Genomic DNA, 10,373 nt, shown 5'->3' with positions numbered 1-10,373 from the left:
TGAGCATGCTAATGATGAAATCAAGCGCCGGCTCTGAGCGAGTGGACGCAGATGAAGATGTAAAGCAGCGGAGCAGCAGCGGCAGCACTGGACTCAGCTAATGAGATTGTAGCTATCAGTCATCTGCAGGTCAGGCTGAGAGAGGATGTAACACGATTACAGAGCCTGCCACCAACTCCCCTCAAATACAATAAAACAAACCATACTCAGAGTCAGGCTGCATGCTCACAATGATTAATCTCCGTGCTCTGCAAGATTCACGTAAAACTGGAAATCGGGTATCGTACGCAACGGAAGCAGGAATAAGAAAAGAGCATTTAGAGAGTGGACTATGTGGAGAGCTGATGGATGGTTCGTGCAGGCTGGAATATCTCAGCAGGGCGCGGCGGCTCTGTGTGTGTGCATGCAGACAACATCCGACGTGCACTCATGTATTAAAGTGAAGCTCAGGAGCCATTTCAATCTTTATAACCTCCCTCGAGGGCCATCCTGAATTATTGAACGCATATATCACACTAACCTCTGTGGGGGCTGGAACTGCTTCTCTGTGGCGAGGCGTCTGGTAGGCGTCTGGTGATGATGATGATGATGCTACCTGCAGCTGCTTTTCCAGGTTTGGCTCAGTCGGTCTGCCCTCAGCAGCAGCTGATTGGTTGCAGGTTGTCAGAAAAATCACCTGCAGGAGTTTTCAGGTGTCAGAGCAGCTTCTGGTCCTGCAGAGAAGGAACACGCTCAGTGTTTCCTCTTTAGCTTTAATTTAAATTCACATGATTTCACATGTGACAGCTGCTCGAGGTTCAGCTCTGAGAGGTTAACGTCCGCCATGAAGGTCAGACCACACACTTCAGCTTCACATCAGGTGTTCCTTCATCTCTGGGAATGATTCGAGACAAACTGACACTGTCGGACAGTTTGACTTTGTCCGGTGTTAAAGCAGCAACAAGGCTCCTTCACCAGTTCTCCTTCTGAAGGAGGTTTCAGCCTCTTAGCGGTTAGCTCGCGCAGCACAAACCTGCCTGCAGAACATCACCTCTGTCAGAATGTGGTCTGGGGAAGCTGCTTGTTGAGCATCAAACTCCAGAGAATGAACCTGATCGAAGCATGTTTGTCCCGTCGGCCATGTTCGCAGCTGGAATGAGATTCGCTGTGTGATGCAGTAACGTGATGTCAACAACACGTGCTGCGTTCAGGGACCAGTCAGGAGGATGTGTTACGCCACTATGTTGTTATTTGTGTTTGTGCTTTATCTCTGAAAAAGATAATTCCTATTCAGAGGTTTTTTGTATTTATGGATCGCCTCATGAGGCGAGTCAAACGGGCTCAGAGGCCGGAGGCTCGCCCCCCCCGGGCGCAGATTAAACACCTGACATTCAAAGTGCAGCACTTTATCCATAGTTCAACGTGAAACCTCACAGGACAAACAAAACGATCCCTGTGATTGAACAAGTTCAAATCTGCAACAAGCTCAGCTGCTGCTGACAAAACTGCTGAAGTGAAAAGAAAAAGTCTTGAACAAACAAACTTAACATGTGCCAAACGTACTTTTGGTCTTTTCATGACCAGACTTGCCTGCCGCACCTGTGGGATCATTGTGGCCATTCACCACTTTAATTTCCATTAAACACAAAACTCTCAAAGTCTGCGAGTCCTGTTTTATCAGAGGGGACTTGTTGTTGTCTGGGACTCATAGAGTGTCAAATATAAGAAGAGCAGCTCAGGAGCTGATGACTTTTAGGTGAATTCACTTCTATGGACATGCTGAAGTTCCCTGGTCTGGTTCCGTCAGCAAAACATGACCTGGATCATCCAGGACCACCTCCATAAAACTGTCACACTCACACCTCTTTTACATTTCTAATCATCAGTGAAACTGTGGAGCCGCAGGCAACACACCGACCAGGCTCGTTAAGGAAACGAGAGATTTGAGGGATGGTCTGCTGGATGTGGCCTTTCCGTGGGATTTGCTAACATTGTCTTCATTTAGTCGTGCCAACAGCAGGAAAAACATCCATATAATATGAGCAGAGTCTGTTTTTAGCTCTCCACGGTCAAATGCCCTTAAAAATACAGAGCTAAAGTTCACTGTGCTGACACAGCAGGGCAGCCCGCCGGGGGTCATGGGAATTTCCACAACAAACAGAGCAGAACGGTGACAAACCGAGATGAATCGTGGAAAACTGTTTAATGTCACTGCTTCAACACGTGTCACACTGCAGACAGCCAATCAGTGCGGAGGGAGGTCTGCGGCTCTTCTTCTCGGCCTCCTCGTGGACTCCATTATGTCCCACCATCGCCAAAAACCCGTAAACCGCTGTTGAGTGGTTTACAGGATTTCTGAGCTCTGTCGTAAATTTGCTGCACTTTGATTTAACTTTAATATTACAACTTTTGAAATGTGTGGTCTGTGGAGGAGGAGCCTTCATCATTTTGATGACTCGATGAAGTTTCCTCCTTTACACTTCGGCCACATTGAACACATACTGTTTGTGGAGCGTTCGTGGTGCGTTCGTGGAGCGGATCTTTTTACTGACTACTCCTGCAGCGCACATTTGTTCCTTTGCATTTTATTGTTTGTAACCTGAAGTGAACTGCAGACTGTGATGGTAACAGAGGGCTGTTTGATGTGAGCGTGCCCGTGAATTCGATGGCGTCTTGTACTGCGGAGCACAGGAGTGTTTGACATCTGCTTCCCTGAGGACATCACTTGTTGAGGACAGACACCAGTAAACCTCAGAGGAAAGCAGTGAAAGTGAAACAGCAGCTTCTTATCAGGCCAAAGGCGAATGACCTCAGATTAAAGCTCCACATCCGGAGGAGTGAGAAGTCTGTATCAGTGAGGGAGGGTCCTGTTTCCAGCTCTTCTGTTGTATCTGCTCTATGTTAGGGCTGATGCATTTACCAATCGTGTGGCCAGGACTTGAACTCACCACAGGATCCACGTACATATGTGAGGCGTTCAGTGACTCCAGGTGGAAACATCGGCACAGCTCATATGTGATGAGCGTGGTGGGCGACGGGTGGGTGTCACTGCAGGGCGGAGGTGAGCAGAGCCGCACAGACCGACAGGTGAGGCGTCTGATGTTTTCAACCTCCATGACATGCAAAGTCTGTCCACACAATCTTTACTCTTCCAAATATTTCTGTTTACACATGAACATGAACATAAAAAAACTGGCTCAGTAGACGGTGATGAAATTAACTTCAACATTACATCAAATACCAGAGAAGAAGCTTCGGTTATTAGTGGAGCTGATTTCCTGATACTTCCTCAAGATCTCAGTCCTCATCCTGGACCGAGCTTCGCTGTGGTGCATTCTGCACAGCGGGTTGATGCGAAGCCACGCTGTGCACTGATGGCGGGTTGCACAGTTGCACGGTGTGCAGTCAGGATATGGAGGGTGTCACAGACCAGCCCCCTGTGGGAGAAAGGTTTCGGTGTTCTTGATTCTAGTCATGCTTTCACACTTATCCTGTTGCTTTAAGAATGAATCAGACTCAAACTCGTTATTGCTGTCGGGTCTTTAAAGCAGCCACAGAAGATCAGATCAGATCAACAAAGTAACTGTGAAAAAACAAGATTAAAATTTAACCACCATGAATTCTGGCAGCTGGCATTTAAAGTCTATAATGTTCATAACAAAGGATTCAACCCAGCCACCTTTCAGCTACAAGAGCGGCTCTCTGAACTACCACAGCTCTTTGATTGGACATCCGACATGGAAAACTGTCTTTCCACACCTAAACTTCACTTTTCACTTTTGTCTTGTTTGTTTAAACTCGTCTTCAGGGTGTGAATCCACCCAGAAAAGACAGGTTCAAAGTCTCTGAAGATGCAGCATGTCCAGAGTCCGGTCTGGAGTCCGGTCCGGAGTCCAGTCCTGAGTCCAGCTCTATTCCTGGTGTGATAAAGGTGGAAAAGCTGTCCTCGTTATCAGTGTTGCTGTTATCTCTAAGATAATCCAAGCAGAGACTCTGATGATTAAACTGGAGAAACTCCTTCTGTCTGTCAGCAGAGCAGCCAAACACCCCCCCCCCCCCTTAACACAACACATTCCAGGACACTTATCTCCGCTGGAGCCCACTGCTCGGTGCTCGGTGCCAAACACATGCCCGCCTCACCTCCAGGCTCCAGAAAAGGTGTTTTTTAATTTTAAATGTCGGGGAAATTGAAACTGATTCTGGGCTTTTCTGTCCACATCCGAAGACAATGGTTATTTACGACTGGACTATGAGTATAATTTGAGTCCAGAAACCTACATGAGCTGAGGCAAGTCACAGTCCCAGAACTGCATGAGAGTCAGGAGACGAAACCTTTGTGGCACAGAAATGTCAAAGTCACCGAGGTGACCCGATCAAGACGGAGTCACGGGACTGATCGAACCACGTCAGAGTCTCAGTGCCGTCAAAGTCATAATGAGAATGTAGTGAGGTGTAGCACCTGACACAGTTACGTAGTGCTTGTGAACGCACCTCCAGACCCCACCCCTCAGCAGCCCCTCCCTTAATTACAGCCAGCCTGTATAAGAGCTGAGTGAGCTCCTTCTTCTTGGCTGCTGGTTCCTGTGTGTGGTGGCTGCTGTTTGCTGCACTGGTTGGTTACAGGAGCCTTTTTCAGTTTAGTTGTCACGTTTTATTTCTTCTCTGCACTTTTAAACCCCCCTTTTTTCCTCTCAGTAAGGCTGAAGGTAGCAGTGGTGTATGAGCCCCCTCCCTGCTGTAGTGGTCTGGTAATATAGGTGGTTCACGTTACTTCCTGCTGTTTTGCCCTTGTCGAGCCTTCGTGTTTGCCCTCGCTTTGCTGCTGTTTTGTTTTTTTTGTATTTTGTTCTCAGTTTTGTTCTTTCTGATTTGCTTTTACATCATATTCGAGTTATTTCTTTTAATATATTATAACCTCTGGGTTGCTGTATTTGTTAATTTTGTTATTAGTATTTTTCTTTTCGTGAAGTGGAGCATTTTGACCATTTTTTTGGGGAGGCTAGGCCCCCCCGGTTGAGGTTCCTACACATTGCATGTACACAATTGTTACGATTGGTGTGAGGTTTCTTGTGTTTCACTGAGGTGAATAGATGTGGCACCTTTAGGCCCCCCTACTCAGTAGTCTGCCTCCCCACTGATGGCCTCTGCTCACTCTTTTCTTTAGGTTATGTTTTTTTAGGTATTTTATCACATCTCTGGTTTTTAGATTGTATTTAAGGCCTTTTTTTAAGACAATATTGTAATAAAGAAATGTTTATAACCCCTTCCAGTGTTTGTCTTAGTTTTATTTTGACATGCTAATTTTTCCCTCTTCCTTTGCAGTTCCAGCCCTGCTTGTGTTTATTGATTTTCAATAAATTCATTTATTTAAAACAATACGTCTCTGTCCTGTTTCAGAACGACCCTTAATATTCTTGAGGTATTTCCTGGGGTGCAATTCCCCAGGTGGCGTTGTCGCTTCTCCCCCTCATACTACTTGGTGACCTCTCTCCCCTCAGTCCCCCACAAGAAGATAAAAAAACACAAAACATGGTAGACAAGTCCAAGTCACAACACCGACACCAGGAGAAGGATCAGTTACAACAGCAGCCCAAACAAGCCTGTCGGCCTCACGGAGGCGAGAAATGTTCGACTCATAAGTCCAAGGGTCTCTGGGGGGGGATATTCATCACTGCTGCTGAAACACAACAGTGACTCAACGTTAGCAAAGACGACCAAAAGCAGACGTGTCACATTTCACTGCTTTAACAAAGTAAAGCTGATTAACATCTTTATACACTGAGAGTATCAAACACTTGACTTTCACTCTGTCTGTCCTACACGAAGCTGCATGTGTCCCCGCGGATCCTTTCTGTTCAGGTTTCAGTGGGTTAAAACTTTCCCCCCAGTTTCTTCAGAAACAGCCTGAAAACCACAAAAAAAAAAAAAAACCCACCACACAAACAACCTGTCAGCCGTCTGCGCATCACTTTGTCTGAAACTCTACCTGCTGATCAAACCACTCAGTGGTTGATGGTGTATGATGAGTCAAACAGACTTATTTAAATCACTAAAAGAAAAAACGAGGCAGTGATTCAAAGGTCAACCTGCAACCAAGCAGATCGTTGCATCAATCAATGGGAACAATGAATAATCTGAGCCAGCAGGTCCCTCCTCCAGCCGTGACGTTCAATAAACATCTGTTTCACTTTTTAAGACGTTTGTCCAGAGGCCTTTTTTTATGTGCATGTAAGTGAAGAATTTCACCTTTTTCAAGCCCCCCCATCCTCACTGTTGTCTGCTCCATCCTGTTAAAGGTGGAGTCGGTGTGTAGCCGTGAGGCCGGAATGTGGCTTTTCCCCTCATAAACACTTTAACAATAAGTCTCGTAAATCCGAACGGCTCTGCGCTCAGACCTGCACATTCCTGAAGGCAGAGAGCGACTCCGGACGCTTTCTGCACGAGTCGTTCACACCGGAGCCGAGGAGAACCCCACCAGGGCCGAGGAGAACCCCACCAGGGCCGAGGAGAACCCCACTGGAGCGGAGGAGAACCCCACTGGAGCCGAGGAGAACCCCACCAGGGCCGAGGAGAGCCGGATCCTGTTCTACACCAGAGCTGAAGGCTCTTCACACTGCCGGTAACCACAGCAACGAATAGTTCATCACGACCTGGGGGTGGGTAGGACTGCAGGGCTGAATTCTGACATACATACCAGAGCTGAGGGAGGAGGGCACCGCCTCCACCCCCACCTTTTATTGCACAAGTGAGATCCAGGGAGAAGGTTTTCTGAAGATCTGGACTTTGTCAATAAGGGACGATAATGTAGGACAGCCAGAAGCAGCAGAGGGCTGCTGCTGGGGTCTGTGCTGCAGCGATCAGTCCACCGATCGATCAGTCCATTGATCGATCGGTCCATCGATCGATCGGTCCATCAATCTATCGGTCCATCCAAAGGAAGCTCACTGCTAACGAACTAACTGAGCAAAGCTGTGAAACAGGAGGATCTGCTGTTCGTCAGTGAGCGAAGAGTCTTTGGGGTTTGGACTGTTTGCTCAGACGTCACGGTGACGAGACAGAAGATAATCAATGTCTGATCATCAATTCAGGAGTTCTCAACTGATGGGCCGTTTTGACTGTCGCGGGTGTGTGCATGCAAAAAAATAAAATAAATAAAAGATATTAATAATGATAAATAATAAATAAATCAAATTGCTGCTGATGAAGCTTCCTCTGTGATCCCATCAGCTCCCTCAGATTCTGGTCTGTGATCTGAGGGTTCACGTGGATCGCTGCTGATTCATAAAGCTGCTGTTCAGCACAGACGCTGAGGATAATCTGAGGGAGGTTTCTTCACACCTGATGTGCATCACCTGGTTTACCTGTACAGGTCTATCTGTTCTAAAATCACCTGTTAATCAAGACAAGTCTCCTTTTTTAATTCAAGAGAAAGCCTTTTTATATTTAGTTAAATTCAGAGAGTTTAGTTTCGTCTCGTTTAAAAGGCCTGTTTGTGTCGTTTCATGTCATTGGGTTTTTTTCATGTGTTTTTTTTATTTAATAAATTAATAAGTCTTTCAAAAGTAAAAAGAAAATTGGGTCAGGACTTAATGTCTAAAGAAAACTGTGGCTCCTGAAGGAACCACGGCTCTAACTCCTCCCACGGCGTGGTGAGGGAGGGGTCTATCACAGGCCGATAAGCTGATCATTGTAAATACGACCTGTGAAGGATGATTTTAACGCCTAACAGTTTTAATACGATATGGAGGAAGAAGTTCACGTTCTGTCTCTCCGCCATGTTATCAAGTCAGACAACAGAAAAAAAAGTAAATGCAGTCATCCAGCAGGAGGTCACACACCTTTCTGCAGGAAAGTGAATCAGCTTGATGAGGACGAGGACGGGCCCCCAGCGGTGAGACAGCTGATAGACCCGGTTTACTGCCAAGTGAGCCTGATCTGCATCAGCACTGAACCTCAGGAGAGGAAGAGGATGCCGATCACGGCTATTGATTGAGTTTGTGTGTGTGTTTGTTCTGTGCAGCCGCGGTGAACACATACAGCTGGTATTGAGCTCCCCCCAGGACTGTGTGGGCGTCTACAAACTGCGTTTGATTGACACCTCTCTCACTCTCTGACTGCTTCAAACAGGATTCTCCCAAATTAAAGAGACACGGGGAGTAAAACAGGAGTGTGAGAATGAGATGTTTGTGTTTCAACAGGTTTGAAGTTATTCAGGTCAGCTGCTTCAGCTCGGTCCTGGTTCTCGTACTGCGTCCCTGGAGCACTCAAACACATAAACTCTGTATGTGTGGACACTAGAAACCAGACAACAACAACATGTAGCCCATCTTTTTCTGACAATAACAATACGACTTTATCCACTCGTGTTAGTTCACTGAGATAAACAGTCAGCGGTGCTACGTGCAGTTAGCTACCGTCAAAACACCGCAGAAGAAGAACGGTCATGAGGCGACATCATTAAAAGATTCCAGTCAAGCTTCAAGAAGAAAAATACGTCTCTGAAGACATTTGACGGGACTGGACTGGTTTGACGCTTCGCCTCTCATCCTCATCTGGCTCATTTGCATAAAGGTGATCGTGCATTTAAGCACACACACGCTCACCTAACTGTCAACTGAATCTCAGTTTACACACTTTAGTGTATTTCCAGCATATTTTACTGTCTTAGTATATTTTATTTGTGGTTAATTATCTTTTTTATTGCATTTACGCATATTTTTACTGCATGTTAGTTTATTTTATTCCCTTATCTTTACTTTATTTTATTATCTTTCTCATTATCCACACAGGGGTTGCTGACATGCTCAGTGACAATAAAGGATTCTTGAATCTTGAATCCTGAAAGCAGATTCAGATACAGACTTGTGAAACTTTAGGGAAAGATGGTTTTTGGTGAAAGTCAGCGCAGCAGAGGCTGAAAACACATATTTCAGTCGTAAGAGGAGACGAGTGATCACACGATGAGACCTCACGTTGTCTCGGCGACGTCTTCTGACTCCGTGGATAATCAGTGAAAACCAAACAAAAGCTCTTTGTGTTGTTCTTAAACGTTTCTTTTATGTAAACTGGACAAACTTCGTCTTTCAGCCCAACTTCACCTTCATGGTTTGGTGTCAGGTCTGCGGCTGTCTGGCATCTTTTCTGCCTGGCTTTGAAAAAAGGCAACCGTTTCTTTGCGCAGCTTTGATTGGCCGCTTTCTTCTCATCAACATCTGTATTCGCTCAGTGACACCTTGAACGTTCGGGGGGCGTGACGGCGTTTTTTTCCCCCCTTCCTCCTGTTTTGGTCTTCGAAGCAGACGTTCATGCTCAGACTTGGTCTGAGAGGCTGAGTGCTGGTTCGTAAAGCAGCCCGCAGAGCTGCATGTCTTTAACACTGGATGCTTTTAAAGCCAGCCATGTTGTCCCCCCCTCGGGCCCCCGGGGGCCGTCGCAGGGGCACAAGCAGCAGATTGTTTTCTTTTCTCGTTTTTTCTTCGACCTCCACATTGTTTGTCTGAGAGGTCAGAAGGAAGGATGGAGCCAGTGTCTCTCTCTCTCTCTCTCTCTCTCTCTCTCTCTCTCTCACACACACACACACACACACACACAGGGGGTGGATGTGAGGGGTGTGGTCTCCTCCATCAGACCTATGGTAAACACTTCATAGATCTAGAGCAGTTAGAGAGGACAAAGAGACCCTCCTCCAGAGGCAGCAGCAGGACTCTGTGAGCTCCTTAATTGGAGTGACGGATCCTGGTCTGGACCGAGTCCCTCTCCACCGTCGGTCTTTTTTTGGTCCCTTTTTGTTTGGATTTTTTTTGTTTTGTCTTTGTTTTCATGGTTCGTTCGTTTCTCCTGTGAAAAATCATAAAGTTTTTCCTTTAAGCTGCTCCATCTCCTCCTCACATTTGTTCTGCACATGTTTGTTTTTGTCAATGAAAAGAAAACTGATTAGAAAAAAAAGTGACTCCTGGAACAGAACCAAACCCACCCCAGCCCCATGACCCCACCCCCGTGACCCCACCCCCATGACCCCAGTCTTAATTTAATGAAAAAGCAATAAAGAAAAGTTCTCAGGATGTTTTTGTCACTGCAGCTTGAAAAGTTATAAATTTCTAAACTGGAAGCTGATTATCAGGATATTTTTCTTGAAGAAATAATTAGAAATAAAAATCCTCTCTTAGCAAACGAATAATTTTGCCTTTATTCTTTACATCGTGCCTCTTTCTTATTCAAGATTCAAGATTGCCTTTGTTGTCATTGAGCATGGACATGTCAACAAAATCTGCAATGCAACCCCCGTGTTAGAAACAAGAAAAAAAGATACAAAAATAAATGGAAGATAATAGAATAAAATAAACTAACATGCAGGAAAAATATGCGTAAATGCAATAAAAATATACTAAAACAAC

The sequence above is a fragment of the Chelmon rostratus genome, chromosome 22 (assembly GCF_017976325.1).
Source record: "Chelmon rostratus isolate fCheRos1 chromosome 22, fCheRos1.pri, whole genome shotgun sequence".
NCBI lineage: Eukaryota > Metazoa > Chordata > Actinopteri > Chaetodontiformes > Chaetodontidae > Chelmon > Chelmon rostratus.
The sequence above is the reverse complement of the archived record's forward strand: the minus strand, read 5'-3'. Positions refer to the sequence as shown.